This window comes from Cryptotermes secundus, unplaced genomic scaffold, assembly GCF_002891405.2.
Source record: "Cryptotermes secundus unplaced genomic scaffold, Csec_1.0 scaffold776, whole genome shotgun sequence".
Classification (NCBI taxonomy): domain Eukaryota; kingdom Metazoa; phylum Arthropoda; class Insecta; order Blattodea; family Kalotermitidae; genus Cryptotermes; species Cryptotermes secundus.
This window is the reverse complement of record NW_019742976.1, coordinates 420,512-442,853: the sequence shown is the minus strand read 5'-3', so window position 1 is coordinate 442,853 and position 22,342 is coordinate 420,512. Positions and strand designations below refer to the sequence as shown.

At 46.2% G+C, this 22,342-nt stretch overlaps 1 long non-coding RNA gene across 1 annotated transcript in view; it reads right to left on the bottom strand.

Annotated features, from left to right (window-relative positions):
* The window catches only part of LOC111873654, a 137,248-nt gene that overhangs the window by 47,095 nt on the left and 67,811 nt on the right, over nt 1-22,342 (bottom strand). The window contains exon 2 of the long non-coding RNA XR_002844411.2: nt 10,430-10,503. This is a non-coding gene — a long non-coding RNA (uncharacterized LOC111873654). The remainder of the gene's footprint in view (nt 1-10,429; nt 10,504-22,342) is intronic.

Genomic DNA, 22,342 nt, shown 5'->3' with positions numbered 1-22,342 from the left:
ATGGCGCGATACACCATGAAATTTCATCCCTGACGTATCCACATATGGCCATTAGGCCATAAGGATGCACACATATGTACATGCTGCTACTAAGATCTTATCAGAAGCGGTGGGTTTTATCCGTCTGAATACCGAAGAAGTGATTTTAAAAAGCGAAACGAGTTACTACTGAATGATTCTAATACAACGTCAAAGTCGTTCCCAAACAACTGGGCACTTCATTTCTGGATACCCGTTAAATATATTATATTGCTGCAAAAATAGTAGAAGTAAAAGCTAAGTTGTCCCTGCCTGGCGACGAGCTGATCACCCGTCCAAGGGGTCCTACCGAATGTGTAAGATCAAGAAAAACCGAAGTGAACGGAGAAGTTCATGGAGGTAGGCCTAGACACACTGGGACTGTAGTGCCAAGGAGGGGAAAAAAAGTTGTCCCTGCGCTTAACCAATTAAGCACTGCGCCAGGAAAACCTATGCGGGAGTGGATGTATAGATTTACGTTTTCTTGACCTCGACATTAGCTGGGGGTGAGTGGTCGACTTCACGCCCCGGCCTCTTTACACCCGGTACCCACTGGATCGGAGACTGGGTGGGCCGGAGAGCCGGTCTGGATGACGTGGAGAAGAGAAAATTCTTGGCCCTAAAGGGATTCGAAATCCAACCCCTCGGTCGTCCACCCCGCAGCCAATCACAATACCGACTGCGCTATCCCGGCTCCTGCTGTAGAAGTGGTATTTGCAAAAATTATCCGGTTTATTTATATTGTTGTTAAACAATTCGAGACTGATACAATTATGAACTTTCTGGACATTATCCGTCGTCCTGTTTATTTAAAAACGTTTCGGAGACTAGGCGGCCCCAATCTCCGGATACTCCAGTCTCCGAAACTTTTGTATGAAAAAAAGGATTGAAAAATGTACAAAAAGTCAACAATTGCATTAATATTCCACCGTAACAAACTTTTGGATCTTATTTATTCGATGCTGAATTACATACTTGCCAGAAGTTCGGAGTGGATTGAATTCTTCGAATGTTCACTAAGTTAAGAGTGGATTAAATTCGTTTAGGCCACGGCCACACGAGCAACATTTACTGCTCGAAATCAGCGACAAATGAAGTTCAAGAAATACGCACCATGGAGTTAAATGAGAAGGGCCACACGGAGCAGTAAATAACGCTGGTTTCTTGGCGGAGGGAGCAATTTGAAGGTCGCGTCGCGGACGGATGGGTCTCGGCCCATTTTCTAGCTGCATTTGTCGGTAGTTCGCCTGGCCACACGAGCTTCATTTGTCGCGTGCTTTATTTGGTACTTGAATCTTGTTTTCGTTTGGTAGTGAATCGCTATGGAGTTTTACAAATGGTATCCTCCACGAGGGATAAGAGTATTTCAAATGATTTGATTGTCATCCTACAATATACGAGAAATTTGTCGGGATATTCCATTAACTTGTGACGTAGTAGCACAAATTTCCACCTCGCTGACCTGTCACTCATCACGGGATGGATCCACCGCTTTCTCCTCTGCTGTAGCTGTTTTCGGCGTCGACGACAGATTAATAATAAACATAATGCGGATACTGCTTGTCTGTTCAGTAGCCTACTGCTCGCCATATTTTGCACACACACTGTGACATGATGGCTATTGACGCTCGGTATCGCGGACGGCTCCATGTGGCCACCTAGTTGCGACATTTGACGCTCCCAAGAGCAGTAATTGCGGCCCTAGTGTGGCCACGTCATTTGCGACAGTTGCAGCAGCTTCATTTGTCGCGGATTTCGAGCAGTAAATGTTGCTCGTGTGGCCGTGGCCTTGGCCTTAATGTCTTCTACTCATCTGCGAAATGCTATGTCTTCCGCGCCAGCACTAAAATGTACACATACAAAACTGTAATTTTATCGGCTGTTTTATACTGTTGTGAAAGTTGATCTGCCACTATACAGGGCAAACTGGATGCCAAGCAGCAAATATGGACCCAAGGCAGAAGAAGTATCGGAGTGATGGAGAAATTTATGTAATGACGAACTTCGGACTTTGTACTCCAGGGGTGACCAAACAAAAAGCGGGCCCATATCTGAGAGATGCATGGCAGGTATGAGGTTCATGCGAAATGCACACAAGATCTGGTAAGGCCACTTAGGATATCCAAGCTGGATATGAGGGCAGTAAGATGTAATATGGGGTGAGCTGATACAGACTGCATTTATCTCAGGACAGATACAAGATCTTGTGTAAACGGCAGAGAAGTTTCATGAAAGCAGTGCATTCTTATTGACTGTTAGCTTCCCATGGAGTTGTATGTATGTATGAGGGGTGGGCCACAATCCGGCTCCTGCACCGCGACCAAAAATGATCTACTGTGCTTCCCCTTTCATTAACCCCTCACTTAACCTACACTTCGAATGAACTACAGGACTTTATTTATGGGGGCGTCAGTGTTGTCAATTAGTTCCATAAAGAACTGGCCCAAGTGACGAAATCTTAAATAAGCCACGGCCTCACAATCGCATAGCATATGCGTGGCTGATTCGTCTTCTTTCAGGCACCTTTCATAAGTGGGATCGTCTGTCAATCCCAGTTTGAAAAGGTGTCCTTTTAGGTTGCAGTGTCCTGTGAACGGTCCTACCATCCATCTTAATTGGTCTCTGTTTAATTCCAACAAATCCTTTGTTAATCTGGCGGAGGGGCCTGATATAAGCCCCTTTGCCTGTTGGATTCCCATGCACTACAAAGTTACATATTTCGATATTGATCAACCTCCTCGTATTTAAGACTCAACAAAAATGTTCCGTTCTACCCATTACGCACGTCAGTACGCATATAACGTGTTCAGGCGTTCGGGAACTAACACCGTTTATCAGTTCGACCATTTATTCAACGACGTAAAACACCAAAAACTTGTAACAGTGAATAAAGAGAACTTAAAACTTGTCGTGTGTCTGAAATAGTTGGTCTGCAGTTAGCAGCACTCCTATGATTACGTACATTCAAGATGTGTAAGGAGCTGACATCCCAGAAACGTGACCACGAAACTTCAGACTGGATGACGCCGGTGAAGTACTTGCGACCGAGGTTCAACAGAATTTGAGACAAAATAGAAACGTATGTGGGGGAGGGGGCTTACGTGATAGTGAACCACGAGGCATGCTACTTGACCAACAGTCTTTGTACTTGCGCGTACACTCCATACACCTGCTGGAAGAACTGATTACACATCCATAAAATGCCCCAGGGACATCGAAAAGGTTAAGCCTGTAACAGCTGGCACCACGAAGTTTCCTGTGGAAATACAGCATTTCAGGTAGTTTCCGCTGTTGCTGGGCTCAAAATACAGAAACTGTACGAAATACTTCATTTAAAAGATTGTGTCACGGGTTTTCGTAATGTCCAGACCGACTCTGGGGCCCACCCAGCCTCCTACACAATGCGTGCCAGGAATAAGGCGGCAAGTGCTTTAAACTGACCGCTAACCTTCATCTTGTGAAGGGGTCAAGAATGATGGAGCTATACCTCCATTCCCCCATACATCTTCATGTCATAGTGCTTAACTAATTGGGCCCAGGATAACCTTATCTTTCGTAGTCGGTATAGCGAATGACTAAGAGCTGGAGGACCGAGGGATCGGAGTTCAAGCACCGGCAGGGTCAAGAATTTTCTCTTCTCAAAGTCGTCCAGACCTACTCTGGGGTCCACCCAACCTCCTATGCAACGGGTATCGGGGGTTCTTTCCTTTGCGGTAAAGCGGCCGGGGCGTGAAGCTGACCGCTCACCTTCATCTAGTGCCGAGGTCAAGAAAACGTGGATCTATACATCCACTTCCCCAGAAGGCTTCATGGCGTAGTGCTTACTTAGTTAAGCAGAGAGACAACTTTATCTTTTTACCTTTTAAGCTCACCTTTACGTTCAAGTCGCAGGCTTCCTTCAACCGAGCTTAATTGCATGACGGAGCACAAGCACAGCTGATCCAAGTACATCTATAAAGAATGGTTAACTAGTGTAACCTACAATTAAATTAGATGTCTGAAAATATCTATGAAGTACACTTGCCGTCAGCATGCCGCAGCCAACGTAGTCACTCACTGCGGTTGCACTGGTCACCTGGCGGAAGAATTAACCAAATCACCACCGCCACTGCGATAGAAAGCCAAACAATATCAAAGTAACATACGCACTGCGCCATAGCTCAAGTGGGATTTGTGGTGGACAAAGTGGCACTGGGGCAGTTTTTCTCCGAGTACTTCGGTTTCCCCTGCCAATCTTCATTCCACCAATTGCTCCACAATCACCCTCACCTATCATCTGGGGCTGGTACAATAGGCCAGAAGTGGCCGCAGTACAAGGGACTTAGTCCCACCTCACTAGCAATAAAAAAAAAACATAAGCACTGCTTCACTTGCGTTTTAATGTTCTCTGACTGAAACATAAAAAGCTATCTCTGTAACCGGCCGTGAAGGCCCATAGGGTTATGAGACGTCGAGGCTCCCACATTTTCTCTAGACAGCAGGCTCACAGATGGCTGTAAGGCTGTCAGCCTTACGCGCCGGCAGCCTTTACTCCCAGGAAGATTAATGGTACTCATTTCTTAGAAAGTGAGCCGACCCCATACTGCGGCTGGAAGGGTCAAGTCAAGTGAAAAATCCAATGATCTGATCGAGACTCGAACCCGCGACCTTCCGGCATGTAGCATAGTGCCTCAACCAACTACGCTACCGCTTGTCCCCGAAGGAACTATATACTTGTTATATTACAACAGCCTACTGTAATGATTGCTAATTAAGGATCATTAGTTTTTTAAGATATAAAATAACTATGGAGCGAGGACACAGTCGCATTATATAATTAAAATTTGACGTAAGCCAATTCTTATAGTTAGACGCATATGGTCCGCTGTAATTCTTAGAATTTCGAAGTGATGCAGAGCGCAGCCATACTTTCTGTAATCCAACACATCCAACTGTTAACAAACGGGTTTACATTGTAATTCACGCAATGTGACAACTTTCCACAGCAGTTGAAGAACGTTGGAATTTTAATGAATTCTTTATAATAATCAAATTTCATTGGTGGAAAATAAAATCGGTTAACCTATCAAGTTTAAATTGGGCCAATAGTTTAATTTACCGGCCGAAGAATATCGCTTCTTGTGACGAGGATCTTTCCAAAAATATCACTCCGCGGCAGGCACTCGTGTTTTACGGACTCTACTTCTCGACATCACAGCACTCTGTTTCTGTCAGACTGTTATGCGCATCCTCTGTAATTATCTTGGATTGGAAACTTGTAAATCAGAATATACATGGGTGGGGGGGTCCAAAAAAAAAAGTACTCACTTTTTGATAGTCGGTATCTTTGGAACAAAATAACATGTTACAATTCTTGCGCGGTAGTGTAGTGTAATGTTTTCTCAACAGATGGCGAAGGTCACATGAGTCTCGTGAGTGTCGTGCCGCGTGCGCGCTGCGAGCAGAAGACAGCAGCAACAATGGCTAAAAGGTTGTTCTTTGACCAACGCAAGGCTGTACTGAAGTGGTACTGACGAGGCGCAATTCAAAATGAACGGTACTGTTAATCGCCACAATTGTGTGTATTGGGCTCCTGTAAATCCACACGTTCACGTGGGCAAGAAAGTGAATCTACAGGGTGTTAATGTGTGGTGTGGTGTGTTCTGTCATCGCGCGGTCTGATTGCTCCTTTCTTCTTTGAAGGTACCGTAACTGGTCAGGTGTATCTCGATATGCTTCAGACATCGATTTTCCCTGCCATTCGAGAGCTGTTTGGAGATGAGAGATTTTACCTACAACAAGATTGTGCTCTACCTCATTACCATCGAGATGTCGACGATGGATAGGTCGAAGAGGTGCTATTGAGTACCCACCACGGTCTCCAGAACGAACACCTCTCGACTTCTATCTACGTGGAACCTTGAAGGATGAAGTTTATCGACAAAAGCAAGCTATACTGAACGCGCTACGAGAAATCATCGAAGCGTCGTGTGCAGCCATCACACCGGACACAGTGACAGCCGTAGTTCGCTCAGCAGTTCGGCAACATCGACGGTGTTTAGCCGCTGATGGTGGTCACTTCGAACACATACAATGACTCTCTCTCTCTCCCTCTCTGCGCAAGAATTGTAACTACATGTCACTTTGTTCCAAAGACACCGACTATCAAAGAGTGAGTACATCTTTTTGGGCCCCTCTGTAGTGACTGCTTACATTCTGCCGCTCAGTACAAGTGTTCAGTGTTGCAACAGTAAGATAATATTGTGACGTATACGTCCACTGCTAGGCAACGGCTCGATAAACACGTTACCGAGAAGACAGATTCTTGGTAAAACCAGTAGATGGGCAATGTCTACAATATGCGACAACAGTAGACGTCCATTTCTAGGAAACAGACGTGCTTTCCATGAGGTCAGGCACGACACTATATAACAGACAATGAGTCTGGCTCCAGGAGGAGTGGATCAGTGTAGTGTGGTCAGAAGCCGAGAATGTCCAGTCGAAAATGATTTGTGAAATGTTTAACAAGTTGTATAAAGGTCCAATAAATTCGATCATCCAATCCAAAACCCGTATTTTTTGTCACGCACACCATTAATACGTGACACTATTAAAGTAAATACATCTTGCCGTTAACCGACTCAACCTGTGCTACTGTGACGGAAGTGTGTAATAAAGGTTAGTAATAGTAACGCCATCTACACGCCCTCTCATTCCCTTCGCCTGTTTATACCAGGCCTGAGAATATTTACCAAATTGAGTAGTAGGCAACCCAATTCCAACTTTCACCCGTACGCTGCCTCATTCATAAGCTATTATCCTAAATTAGTAATGCCCAACCTCCAACCTTTCCCTGATTACAGTGATTACAACGGGGAAGTTGTGGAGCATGACAGAGGTGTCTCCAGCGCAGGTGAAAGTGTCACCACGTAAGGTGTGATGGCCCATCACAAGTAATCAGTGACGTCCTCAGTCACCGGCAAAATTAACGTTAAGCCACATGTGGGCTACGTCATCACCTACCAATTAACACCTCGCCCTAAGAACATCAGTTATACAGCAATACGCACAAAGCACTGTTGCTGTCTAGAAGAATTACGAACTTGCTTCGGCAGGAGCCGAAACTACATTACCAGCGCTGAAACATAACTTGCACTGTTGTTTACTGTTGGCCTCTTTTGTTTCCCTTCGTACCAACTGCGACCAGACTATCAAGAGTGAACACAATACGTTTTCGGATGCGTGCAATGGCCAACGGAAATTCAACAGAATGGCTCCCAGTTTGTTATACTTTGTACAACTGTAAAATAGTTAGCAACGTGATTATAAACGAACACACAGCTTGTACCAGCAAGCGGCACTATATTCAAAACAGAGTTACAAATCCGTAATGGGCTTACCTTTTCTTGCTTACCCTTACCTTTTGAAGGTAGTTATCACGTTGATCAGTGAAATGTTATTTCCCATAAACGAAAAAAAAATGCATTTCGTGTGTCACTGGGCTTAAATATTTAAAAATGGTTGATATTTTCGCTGCTTTTCGGCCACGATCCTGTGCGTCAGACCTGCTATAAATGAGTTACTGGAACTGGAACCAACGTAGATTATGTGGGTTCTGCATTACACGGTTAACAAGTGACTGCCGCGAGCCGGCTAGGCGCTGTGTTCTGTTAATACGCGTTCATAACGACCACCATCGGGAAATTCAGAGACCAAAGAGGGGCTTGTACACTGGTTTTGCTGCTACATGTGACACTAGTCACTGCGTAATTCGCCTTTCGGCGAAGGGCAAACGTTTTGGTTAACCTGTACGCGCGAATTAATGGTTCACACAGCGCATACTGGCTACAGAACCAGAAAAGTATTTGGCCGGGAACTGGTTATGTTAAGGAGCCAGCGTGGTCGGTATAGCAACTGGACACGAGCTCGCCGGACGAGGGGACTAAGTTCCAATCCCGGTTGTAACCGTACGTCCGTCGCCAAAATTATTTAATTATGGATATGAACAACTTATGCATTGTTTAATACCATGAGAGACGCTCCATCGGCGAAATACCATCCCGGGACCGTCCAGTTGTAATTCAGCTATTGTCCTCCTTAGGCTAAGGGTGCCACTATGTCCCTAACGTCGCCAGTTTACTCCCAGTACCATAAACCCATGAACTGACCGTGTGCGAGGCCGGCCAGGAGGGGTCTTGCGTGCCTTGAAGACCTAAAAAAGTTTACGGGCTTCTCGAAAAATACGAATGTAGGTCAGATGCCGGGCTCGACCCCTGGCTTTCTCTTTTTACGTTTCTATTTTTTTTTCGTTTTTTAGGCCAGCTGGAGGACTGGTAAAGAGAGGGCAGTCGGTTATAGGGAGCGGAGGACAGTAGCTGAAAGGCAGATAGAGAAGAGAGAAGTGTTTAACAGTAGGAGTAGCGAGTAGGGCGGTCGGAGCGGCTAGCTTGAAGGACAACGCAAATATTAACCATTGAATGAAATTTTAAATTAAAAGTGCAATATTCGGTGTTCTGGAGATCCCGGATTTATTGACCCCGAAGTGTGTTCCACTCCCATCTCCGAAGCACCCGTATCCCTGAGAAAAAGAACCCAAGCTCGAGCGCAAGTCGTGGCAGCTGTACGTCGGCGGTCGGCTACGCGGTAGGTTCAGCGTTCATACCGGTTCCGGGGCCCAGCCAGCCACCTACCCAATGACCACCACGGGGTAAAGCGGAGCGGGCGTGAAACTGACCACTCTTCTCCAACTAGTGCCGAGGTCAACAGTACACGAATCTATACATCCATTCCCCAATAGGCTTTCATGGGGCAGTGCCTAATTAAGCACAGGGTGAAATTTACTTTCCTGTTACATGTTGTGTTCGCTCATTCCGTTTATGAAGGAAACTGTACGAAATGCTGAGGCCGTCTTTAAACAGCGTTGCGGGTAAGATGTCCAAGAGGCAACGGGGCAGACGCGACTGCAATGTGGAAGGGGAAGGTAACGCTCTGTTTGACTAGCCCATGCACATCCTGGGATCCATATTTGATACAATAATCTACTGTACAATCTGTTGCAAACGGCCGGATCTAAAAAAGGGGGTAGTTTGGAGCCCTACATATTCGGCACCATAAGATTAAGATTTCATGCAATTTAATTTAGTATATCTTAAAAGACTGACACATGACATTCCTTTACTGAGAGGAAGAAAGGAAACGCAATGAAGATCTGCAGCAAATCCTAGTCTGCTGGGATAAGAAATGCTTGTAGCGGAATTCCGGTGATCCAAGGAAGTTTTCGTTTCATACAGGCTTCCGCTTAACAAAGACACGTGTATACACTGTGTTCTTCTAGACTGTGATACCGTGGAGTCTTGCAGGTTGATACCACCGTTTTGCAGAAACATATTACATGCAATTTCAAGATTGAATTGCGTAGGGCACCCAATCGGATGGTTTCTCCAATTGCAATACTGAGATTTTGGAAGTGGCCACTTCTTACAGGGCTCCATATCCTCTCACCCCCTCCAAATGTTCAGTGACCTCCCTCCTTGTTAACATGCTTATATAAACAGATTGCTCACCCTGCATAATTGAATCCTGAAGATGGAGGCATATGTACCTTCAAAACGTACGTACAATTCCATCTGACTAAATGGCGCCACGTCACAGCAGACAGGGCGACTCTTCATACTGAACGCCGAAACATGAATCCGAAACGTCACTCATACAAAAAGATTCTTAAAGGGTTCTGACGATGGTGTATAATACTCAGACTTACTGGGTTTTTGGACTTTGTCCATCGTCCGGTATTCTAGAAAACACGTTTGGGAAACTGGACCAGTTTCCGTCCTCAGATTGGGGGGGGGGGAGGCACCTGCTGTTGATCCCTTGTAAAAATGGGTCCAATGATCGAGAGGTTACGTTTAAGGGCGTGTACTCACTATAACGCTGCAACTTGCAACGCAACGGTTGCTGCAACCACATGTACGTCTTGAGCTTCGTTGCTGCAACAGTTCGCAGTGAGGTGCGCTGTGACCCATCTGAGTGTCTGCATTCTTGCGACGCGCAGTGTGTTCGTTGACGTGTGGAGAGACATTTCATAATTCACGTCTTCACTAGGAACTCGGCGGAGGAACTAATGTTCGAGTTTGGGTTCGGTGAACGTACACATCATACGTGGTTGCAGCAACCGTTGCGCTGCACGTTGCAGCGTTGTAGTGAGTACCCGCCCTAAGGGGCCCAACAGAGCGGGTGTCTCCCCCTTCACCTGAGGACAGATCCAATTTCCAACACGTTGTGTTCTCTAGTTGTCAAAATACCGGACGATGAACAAAGTCCAAAAACCTAATAATTTTTACTGTCATTCATAGGGCAGAGCTAACCGTACACAACCCTGTGACACCGATTGCCACACTTAAACTTACTAAAATAAAACAATGTTAACACTCACCAAGGTCGGGGCGCAGTACAGACAGACGTGCAAACTGTAGCGGAATGCTGGCCAGAGAAAACCAGAGCGCCAACCTAGAAACAGACAGTATGACTGCAATAGCTATTACTTTACTGAAGTATCCAGCGTAACGCACACTGCTAAATCGAGATTTCTGCCTTTGGACGGCCCAATCTTCAGCGTGTCAGAGTGTCTCACATCCTACACAAATGAGAGAATGATCTATACGCGAAGCAAGTCCTTGCCAAAAACTGTGACGCCCATGCCAAGTTGTTTCAGTCTATCTTCGTTCCTGTTGCTCCCACGTGGAGCGTGCGGCATCCGTGAAATGCTTCATTTCACTTCAGTTTCTTAATCTTAGCAAGTCGGTAGGACTCCTTGGACGGGGGATCAGACCGATGCAAGGCCGCTACCTACACAGGATAACGCACCTCAAGTGGGATCCAAACCCACGAACCTAGCGTTCGAGCGGGCGAAGACATTCCATGCCTTACAATGCGCGGTCACTGTGATCGCCTGTTTAACAGTGGCAGGGACTAACTAATGTACCCAACTGAAATTGCTGTCTAGCATTTTATGTCCCTTTTATGTCCTCACATAATCACGACACGGAACACCTGATTATACACATGCTAGTTTTCTAATTAAGTAATTCCACTGAGCAAAGTCTTTCTTGTGTAGCTGACAGTCGCTTAGCTACTCTATAAATTCTCCTTCTAAGAACCCGCAGGTTCACTGAAGTGTTCATGTGAAGGGCGAATCTATGAGAATTAAACGTGTACACCTCGGGTAACTAATGATGCACGCACGAGAACAAACAATGCACATTCACACATGAGCTTATACATACATACTCCCACTCACCCACACTCCTCACATGCTTAAGTACGCGGATCTGTACCAGAGCTAACCACTGTGACAAAACGACGTATGGGGAAGCAGAGATAACGTCCCACACATTCTAAACGGTCAGCTTCATGCTCAGACAGTTTTATTCCAGGGGAAAGGGCCCTCATCCTTGAAAAAAAATCCCTGCCCCCGCCTACAATTGAACCTAAATCATGAAGACCGTAGCCAGTAAACTGCCTCAGTCATGCACTGAAATAACGTACCACAGTATGTGTGACGTGGATGGCACAAAGGGAAGTGGGGTTCACGTGAACTCTGCGTTCCCTCGAGTGACGTCACATACCCCCACTCCTTCCACCAGTACGCAACGGTCGGTGGGCGCCCCCCTCCCCCGCGGTGACGTAGCAGAGGAGCGGCTGTGTTGTTACCAAGGGACACGGTAGTTGCTACGCAGCAGGAGACAACTCTCGACAGCGTTGCCTAGCAACACCTGTAAACAAGGCGACTAGGCAACAGGGAAGTGAGGCGTTTTCCCGTTGTCTGGCTGAGGGTTTATAAGAGAACTATACTGACTAAGGAGTTAGTTAAAATGTAGCTGCCGCCGAAGCAAGTTGGAATATAGCAGCAGTCGCGGGAAGAAGACCCGAACGCGTGGTTGGAAGATTTGATGTGATAATTTGTGATACTGCCGAGGGCAGTAATTGATTGTAAATTGTGTGACTGTAAGAGCGAATGTGCAATAAATTCGTTATATCAAATACGGCGTGAAGTTACTTGTCGCGTGTCACACACCCAACACGTGGCAATATTATTTATTTGACTGCAAATGGGGTTTTACACTATGGCAGTGGTAATACAAAAAGTCACAACACACAGAATATCCCGCCACATTTGAACAAAGCACAGCACACAAAACCACATAATAAGAAACAAAATACACAACACTCACATACGACACACAATGAATACAAATACAATACAAACACAATTCCCAATACAATACCAATACTTAACCTAATCAGCCCACAAGTATGAACTAAGTTGGGTTTCAAGAGTACTATCTTCTTGGATATAATACCGTGTAGTCCACTGAAAATAAACAGACGTTTCGGGCGAACATATCGCCTACATTTTCAGGGTCGAATAGGCTAAGCAACAAACCAGCATGAAAACAGGTGGTATCTTCGACCTTGAAGATAGAGGCGATATATCTTCCGAAATGTTGGTTGACTTTCAACAGACTACACAGCGTTATATCCCAGATCAGAGCTGTACGAACCTGAAATCCTCCACAAGTCGGCCTTACTTCACCGCACATACGCCACAACAGTATAAGCAGGCCTATTACGTTTCTTAATACATAGGCCAGTTTCTTGCAACAGAGGAATGTCGGACTGTCGGAAAGCCATTTATCTGCAAATTGCACTTTCCAGAGCTACACCCTAAGGTGCCAATGACATAACTAATGCTGGCTATTATAATGTAGTACACCACACCTGGCTATACATTCAATAGCCTGTCACTTTACTGAGTTCTCTGTTCACACCAACTTCACCTCAAGCCTCTGCTTCAAAGAAAGGTAAAGCTATCCCTGCAACATGCCGTGGAGACCCACAGGGTGGTGAGACATCGAGGCTTCCAAAAATTATTTCTGCAACTAGGGATGCGGGTTGCAGATCACTATTCCAGCGTGACATATGAGGTTATTATGTGAGTGACCATGAAGATATCCTGCTTCCAGAGTCGAAGAAACGCGGCAGATGGAGATATTATGTTCCTCGGAAACGTCTTCACCTTTCTGCTATATTTACATACCGTCACGTATCAGAAGACAGCAAGTAATCTTCAAATCTATCTGCGAACTGTTTAACACAACCCCGCTTTCCGCCGACTGCTATAATTACACTGGTCCACGTGTTTCTTGTGTTACCTTTTGGCGCATGGCATTTAAATTCGCTTGTGTTTTGTTCTCGGTCGAAGCGTTTAAAATTTAAATGCTCAATTCTGCAGCGTGTAACAATTACGTTTGTTGAGCTAGGAGGTTTTTAAAGATCTCTCTTCAACTGCGGGTAAAAATACCGATACAGAGAAGCCTAACTAACACTAGAGAAAGCGTCCTTCCTAGGACTAGACGTCTCTGAAAATCAACTGCAATGAAGAAAAGAAACCGCTTATTTATACCCATAAACAAACACCGTGGTCTCTAGTCCGCCCGCGAACTATACCGACGGAGCGACCGCCGCTTGTCGGCGAAGTTAGTGTCAACTTTTGCTGATAGAGGATGTCGCGTGGTCGGCGCAACGGATCCCCACGGTCATTAATTTCGGTTTTCTAGACCGGAGCCGCTATTTCCTTGAAATAGCTCCTCAGTTATACTCACGAGGCTCAGTGGATCCCATTCCAGACCCACTTCCCAGAAAATCTGGCAGCGCCTGGAATCGAACCCGGGACCTCTGGATCTGTAGGCAGGAACTCTTACCACTATATATTCTCCACCGACCCAAACTCTATGATCTTGTAAAATATATATTTTGGGGACACGTCCCCATTATCGGCTGTCAGTACAGATACGGGCTACAGTCTCGAAGGTCAGTGTTCGATTCTCGACAGGGGAAACAGATTTTTCCTTACTCCACAACGTGCGGACCTGTTGTGGGGGCCTCCCAGCCTATCCAAAGGATACGGTAGGCTCTTCTTCCTGTGGGTATAGTGGCAGGGGAGAAAAGCTTATCACTCACCATCTGGTGCCGAAGTCAAGAATGGTGGAGCTATACCTCCATCCCCCCATGCTTTCATGGCATAGTGCTTTATTAATTTATCACGGGGCCAACTGTGCCTTTTCTTACCCACCGTTGCGCTGCATAGTCGCTTCTCGGTGAATGAGACGGCTGCCGGACATACACCGCTTTTGCGCTACTGGCACTAAGAACAGTTACGGTTGCGTACCAACCATAACTGGAGCAAATGGAAGGAGATCACTGAAAGAAATGATTCTCTATATGAAAAGGAAGAAATTACAACGCCGTTGGTACGAGAATGTGTCCAGCTAATATGGTCAATGTAAACTAATGAGTATCAGCAGTTAAGCAGCAGGTGAAGTCCAGTGTTGACAGATCGCCTGGAAGATCGTGACGGCTCTCATATAGCGATGTGTCAACACTGGACTTCACCTGCTGCTTAACTGCTGATACTCATTAGTTTATTATAACTACCCGAAAAGACAGCCCCACACACGGAAGACATCTGTGAATATACTGCGCAGACGCGGCGGCCGCATGGCTCGGAAATGTCTTTACTCCAGGTAGGGTACATAAGAGGAACGCGGCCGGTTTCTGCTACCAGAATGTTCCTTGGATATACTCGTACTATCTAAAAGGTAGATTGCGTTACACACCAATGTCATGACATCACATGAGCCGCGGTGATGTAACGCCGTCTGTGGGCTGCGCTAACGCGATAAAAAATGCAAGATGGCAAATCCACTGCAGCAGGATTNGATGGGCGGGTGTGGTTATGTGGGCGTGAGAACGAGCAGCTGAAAAGAATGCGGTCAGTCAGCATAACACAGCAACTGTCTCGCTTTCTCGCTCCTGCGGCCTTCCAGCCAGACGTTCCGTGTCCACTCTGCAAGAACACGACGGCTGGGGTGCAAGTTAAAGCTTTTAATCAGGGTGGTCCCTGCAAAAATAAAAATCTGAAAGAAAATTAATCTGTAGACCTATAAATGTAAAACTGTCCCTATAACTTGCTAAGGACGTGTATGATGAAACGTGGTGTTATCTCTGATTTTTAGCATTAAATGGGAGGTGTTAGCTTAATGCTCTGGCCGCTTTACACCCAATGGAAGGGCCCCTGTACCACTACGCAAGGTGACTGGGTGGGCTTGAGACCCGATCTAGAAGTGACATACCACTCGTAAACGAACACGCGGTAAAGGCTAGCGAAGAATAACGTAAGAACTACATGGCCAAGAAAGACATTACTGTCACAGCTTCATGAACTGAGCCTTTCTAGAGAAGCCGTCAATTCTGCAGCTACTCAAGAACTTCCCAGCATTTTATGGAACCCGAATGTTTATTACCATGCTCTTAAGAGCCCTCCACTGGTTCCTATTAGGAGCCAGATCGATCCAATCCATACCATGCCATCTCATCTCTCTTAGACTCATTTTATTATTGTTCATCCACCTATGTCTTAGTCTTTCTAGTTGTCTCTTTCCTTCTGGCTTTCCCACAGACAGCCTATATGCATTCCTCTTCACCCCCATTCGTGCTACACGCCCTGCCCATTTCATCCTTGATATTATTGTTCTAATTATATATGGCGAAACTACAAGTAATGCAGCTCCTCATCATGTAATTTTCTCAAGTCCCGATGAGGTCATTGGATTTTTTTAATTGACCTAATCTTTCCATCGGCACTATGGCCCTGAGGTCGACTCAGCCCCTAACAGAAATGAGTACCAGGAATATTCTTGGGGGTAAGGGTGGCCAGCGCGTAGGGCTGACAACCTTACCGCCATCTATGAGCCGACTGTCTAGAAAATGTGGGAACCTCAACATCTCACAACCCTACGGGCCTCCACGGCCTGTTACAGGGATGGCTTTACTTTTACTTTTATGAGTGACCTGGTCTGATAAAACTGCTGCAGGGCCCTCGCCAGGAGTCATCTGGGCTCCCGCTCCCGCAGAACTCCTGACCATATTTCACTCTCAAGACCAAATTTCTAAAAGCTGAGTACGTACATCACAGGAAAGGACACGCGGTAGCGTAACCGGTTGAGGCACTATACTACAAGCCGGAAGGTCGCCGGTTCCATTCCCGATGTCATTGGATTTTTCAATTTACCTAATCCTTCCGGCCGCACTATGGCCTTGGGGTAGACTCAGCCTCTAAGGCGGGCTCATACACGTACCAGTCTGGCTCGGCGAGGAGCCGGGCTCGGATTAATTTTTCCACACACGTATGAGCGTGGCGACCCACACACGGACGAGTTTGGCTCATTGGAACCCGAGCCGAGTCGGACTCGCGAGCCAGACCCGTACGTGTATGGGCCCCCTTCAGCAAGGTGGTCTCTATTTGGTTCTCCCTAAGATGTAAAAGAGAGGAAATGTGAGATCGCTCAGCAAAGTTCCAGTTCGTTCGTTGGTGAGTTCTCATTCTTCATTCGTTCAGTCGGAATGAATTCTTTGATTTCCATTCGTCACAGGAGAAGAGATGACACTGGTAGTCCAGCAAGGAATGGAGCGAGTCTTAGTCGGTCACTGACTGTGAGCTGTCATGACTAAGAAACTCAATCATCTAATCCAGAACCCGCTATTATTCGTCAAGCAAACCCGTCTTACGTGACAATATTCATTATGTTCCTGTCAACACAACACTGCTTCCAGCAGGTGCAGTCTGCTGTCTACATGGCGCAGAATCCTTCAAGAGAAGCTAACTGACATGCATACAGTCAGTACAATACGTGTATATCCTTATATAAAACACAAATATTCACTGGCATGCTCACAGCAGCTCACAAATCCACATTCGGGACTAGAATAATCACCTTATTTCCGTAAGACATTTTAATGCAGAGAATTTTTTTTTACCTTTGTTGGCCGGTTGACGTCTCTGCGCTTCACGACGCTCGGTACACTACGGGCTGCGAGACGCATACAAATTTGGCCGATGAATCAGCATGCCTGATGGCCTGGGTGGCAAGACTACTTACAGGACACTGTCACCTTAAAGGACGCCTCTTCAAACTGGGACTAAGTGATGGTCCCACTTGTGAGAGGTGTCAAGAAGAAAATGAAACAGCCACACATATCCTGTGTGAATGTGAGGCCTTAGCTTATTTAAGATTACGTCACTTGGGTCCATACTTTATGGAACCAAGTGACTATTTCGACGTCACGTACAAAATCATGCGCTTCATACGAATGGCCGAAACTTGGTACGCATATCATGGCACCCGAGCCCATCTCAGCGGCGTGCTTCAGAAATCCCAACCATCAGTCTATGCGTTTACATGTGTATCTCCTTGTCGTTGCTAGGCAATGGCTATGTAAAAACGTTTCTACGGCAACCATTACACAAAAGATAGAAAAAAAAATTGTCTGACGCGTCGTTTTACACGTCGTCCGTGTCCTGTAAAAAAGGCGATTATTTGCTCCCAGAGCTTCTTGTGATCCTAATTGTTTATGGGGCACCTAAAAAGTAGATTCCGAAACTGGATTGAATCTACTCTTAATTTGTTCCTTAAGGATAATGGAATTCTGATTTGATGTTCCAAAACAGACCTAACTGAACCTACCTGTTTACTGTTTTGAAGAATTCATTAGCTACCTTTGTATTACAAACTGAGTCCACAATTCTGGTGACCGGAGAGCCGACGTATCGCACAATCACAAACTAACCACATTTTGTTCTCCACCCCAGCCTTTCACATCCTCACCACGCTGCTTAAGAGAAGGGGGCAGAAGGCTATGAACACTTAAATCTGATCTAGACAACGCCCAGAACTGCTCCTGCAAAGCAGTAGGTACGAGGCCCTCAAGGTTTCAACACTTCGGCTTTCCGGAATACTCGCCTAAAATCTTGTAGAATTTCAGACGTGTCGGCAATCACTGCAATGGCCAAGTTCAGGGTGTCTTTGGGGGTAGGGGGGACGTTCGGTTCGAGTAAATTGCTGCTTGCAGTGATTCTTGGTTCCTGGTCCGGCAGGTTTAATTACCATACTTTTCTGTCTCAAGACTCTGAGAGTCGTGCAAGTACTGACATGGGGGAAGGGGGTTCGGAGGCCATTTTGTGTGTGTATACATATATTAGCCAAGCGGTCTAAGGCATGTACTGTCTTAGTTCGCTCGGAAGCCGGGATCGTGGGTTCGAATCCCACACAAGGCATGGATGTTTGGTATGTGTTTCTGTCTGTTTTGTCCTGTGTTTAGGTAGAGGCTTTGCGACGAGCTGACCACCCGCCCAAGGAGTCCTACCGTCTGTAAAATGATCAAAATGAAAAAACAACCTCGANCCGGCCGCCATTTCCCCCCCCCTCGGAAGATTCCTGGTACTCATTTCTATTAGAGGTTAACTTCAGGTTCATAGTGAGGCTGGGATGATTTTAGGTAGATTGAAAAATCCACTTCATCGGGGCTCGTTACTCGCGACCTTCCTGCTTACAGCATAGTGCCTCAACCAACTACTCTATCCCGTGCCCCTATATAATTGATAGGGGACCAGTGGAGAGTTCTTGCTAACACGGTAAGGAACCTTCGGGTTCCAAAAATGTTGGGAAATTCTTGAATAGCTGCGCAACCAGCGGGTTCTCAACGAAGGGTTCAGCTCCATGTAGTGACCGGAGAGCGGAAGGCGGAACACTGACTGGAGAAGCACAGAGCGGGGTGCGGCCTGTCTTGGTTCGAAAGATGACAGCTTTCTTAATAAGCAGCAGATCCTGAGCTGCGATTAGTATGATCATGGCTCATTCGCCCAATATGTCTACTGAATATAGCAACACATGCGGGCGACACCTGGCGTCGGCGTGGGCCTTGAAATTCACTTCGCCCAGCCTGTTCCGTCAGTCAGTGGGACATTTTCTCGCACAATCCTGTCGGCACACTGTGACCACTGATCGGTCTTATACTGGACTGTATTAACGATTACTTTACTGACTAAATACCCCCCCCCCTCCAGAAATGTCTAGACGATAAAAGATACGGCATTCTATCGGAAAACTCTGCAAGAAGTAGATTTGTTAATAAAGATGCCAACAGCAGCTGAATTCTGGTTTTACGTTAAGCGTTTTCTTACAGGTGCCCGAATAGCTCAGAAAGGTTCTGCGGCATACCCAGTGCATAGCTTGGGCACTTTACACACGAGTGAAGCTGACATACGCCCCCATTCTGTGGCAAAGCTATAAATGGAGTCATATAAAGAAAAAGCTTCCAAACAATGGCTGCTAATCTTAGTACACGGTTAGTATCCGGACTATATGGCACCGAATGGTAGACTGATTGGTGCATGATGAACTGAAAGGATTGAAAAGAAACTATCTCGCTTAATCTTGAAGATAAACATGTAATCGGAAGAAACATGTTATTTTCGCATCAAGGGTTAACATTTTCGGACTCCACAAGGCTCAGTCCTTTTTCCGTGGATTATATTAAGATGCTTTCAGTACGAGACTAGGTATATAGGCTGTCCTAGGAGGAAAGGTCAATCATTTCGGAAGTAAAAATGTGTACTTGTATATGTACATGTGTTCTCTTCCGAACGGTTTCCGAGATAAAGCTATTTCACTGTTGGGACGAGCTACACGCCATGTCCTCACACGAGATGCAAAGTGCACTGATGTTGACGGGGGAATTTTCGAAAATTATACTATGTAAACTGTACCAACTTTATCACTTGAACAATAAATACCGGTATTAGAAACAGTACGTAAAATTTATCAACAATTTTGGAACTGTACAGTGAAACTGCTCTATCTAGGAAACCGTTCTGAATAGGGCACATTTACGTACACACTTAGAATGGCAATGATGAACTCCCAGAATACTGACCTTTCCTCTTAGGACACTCTGTAGAGCGTCAGTGGTAGGGCGGATGAACGTGATATAGCAATAAAATCATGAATATAACATGTAGTAGTTGAAACTTTACTTACTGGATAAAGTCTGCGTTCTATATGCCGACTCCGCGGGCCATCAACACTGGCTTCCCACCGCACCCACCGGGTCTGGTCAAGTGGGATTTGTGGTGGACAAAGTGGCCCTGGGGCATGTTTTCTCCGAGTACTTCGGTTTCCCCTGCCAATCTTCATTCTACCAATTGCTCCACAATTACCCTCACCTATCATCTTGGGTTGGTACACTAGGCCAAAAGTGGCCGCAGTACAAGGGACTTAGCCCCACCCCACTAGCAATAAAAGAAAACCTTATTCGTCTACGGCTCTACAGTCATTTTCTTGGGGGGCTTTTTTCAGTTTCTTGATCTTTTACACAAGCGGTAAGACTCCTTGCAGGCACACAGGACAGCACGGACACAGAATAAGGGTACACAAACATCCATGCCTCCAGTGGGATTCGAACTCCCGATCGCAGTGTTTGAGCGAGCGAAGACATGTCTTTGACCCCCGGCCGTGATCGGTACCTTAACTTATAATCAGTAAAACTTACATTCAAACCACTTTATATATTTGGTTAAAGTATCAATTTGCAATGCACTGCGTTATCTGTAATGTTCTGGCTCCTACTGGTGCATAGCTTAGTCCACGTAGATTTCGTGCAGACCATGATTAATATTACACCACTGCTTCATTGTGTGTCCATCCCTTGCTGCTGTGTGCGGTGTGCCGTGCTCGTGATATGCAGGGGTCCGAGGTGGTACCACCAAGATTTGAACCGGACACCTACAGAATGGAAGTCAGAACCGTTACCGCTTGCATCAGCTTGCTCGGCCCTTTGCGGATACCTACGTACGTTAAAATCCAATAAATTAAAATAACAGTTTGCTATCCAGCTTAAATAATAACTGTGTTGGTGGCACACGCTTTGATGTCTTTACCAACACAGCTTCATCGCTACATGCCGGGATAGCTCAGTCGGTATAGAGACTGGCTACGGGCAGGACGACTGAGGGCTCAGAGTTCGAGTCCCGGTAGGGTTAAGAATTTTCTCTCCTTCACGTCGTCCAGACCGGCTATGGGGCCGAGGAGTGAAACTGACCACTCACCTCCAAGTAGTGCCGTGGATCTATACATCCACTCCCCCATACGTCTTCATGGCGTAGTGCTTAATTAGTTAAGGATAGGATTTATAAAAATCCTGCCACATTAATTTTTTTTAATTCGCTTAGTGGGGGGGGGGGAGTCCAACTGGGTCCACTCGGTACGGCAGCAAGACTGGCATATTGTAGCCTGCCCCGGGTGATTATGATGATGGAGAATTTGGTGGAATGAAGACTGGCAAGGGAAACCTAAGTACTCGGAGAAAACCCGCCCCAGCGCCACTCTGTCCTCCACAAATCTCACTTGACCAGACCCGGGATCAAACCCGGGCCGCCGCGGTGGGAAGCCAGCGACTAACCGCTTGAGCTATGGCGCGGACTACTGCCACACATAAAATAAATTTGATTTATGGCCGCAAATTGGGCAGAAGTGTAGGCCTCCTCGGGACGAAGTTACGACCACGGATATACGACAGCCGTGTGTTTGCAGCAGGATTGCTGGTTGCGATGGTGACTTTCTCGTTACACGTTGCCATAATAGATGGCACTTACATTCCGACTTTGACAAGCTGAAGAAGGTGGGGGGAAGAGGAATGGCTTCTTTTAAATCTCTAACCACTGCACACTAATACGCACGCGCGCCATGCTCAATGACACGGCTAATATTGATGCATCGCCTCACTGCAACAGTGGCCTATGCTGCGTTTCACCGCCGGCTCTATTTATACACCAAGCACAACACATGCCAGCTCAGTGCTACAGTTTCCATATCTGCAACTGCATTCTTAACTGTGTCCTTAATTTAGTTGTATTGCATGTTCTAGTAACTGCTCAAGTTATGCAGCTTACAAATGATAATGAATATGGAAGTAGGCGATCGTGGATCCTGCCCCCGTTGCAGAACTGAGCAAACCACTAGGACGTCAAGTCTGTAACGTGGATGCTTCAATGGCCACCTTCCTCAGTTTCACACAGAACCACATACACAATGCGATGGGCAGCTATGATGAACAATCGTAAAATTCAGACTGTGGTCTTAATATTCAGGAAGTACTAGGTTCGAATCTCGACAGCGCACAAATTATCCTAACCGGCTTTTTGCAATATTCTTCACTCCCGCCAGAGAAAAATGCCGAATATTGTGGGGTGCCGCCTAAAAGCCGAAATATCTCGAGTCAGAGCGGGCGGCTACAGCGCATACATACAGACGTTACCACACAAGCTAAAAACCGGAACTGGTGAAGTTCCCGCGGCAACGAAAACACTGGCTTCCGGCGGAAAGAACACGTGAAACGGAACCCCTGAAGGTGTCTTCTGGGCCGTCCGACTGCGGCTGTAACAGACCAAGAT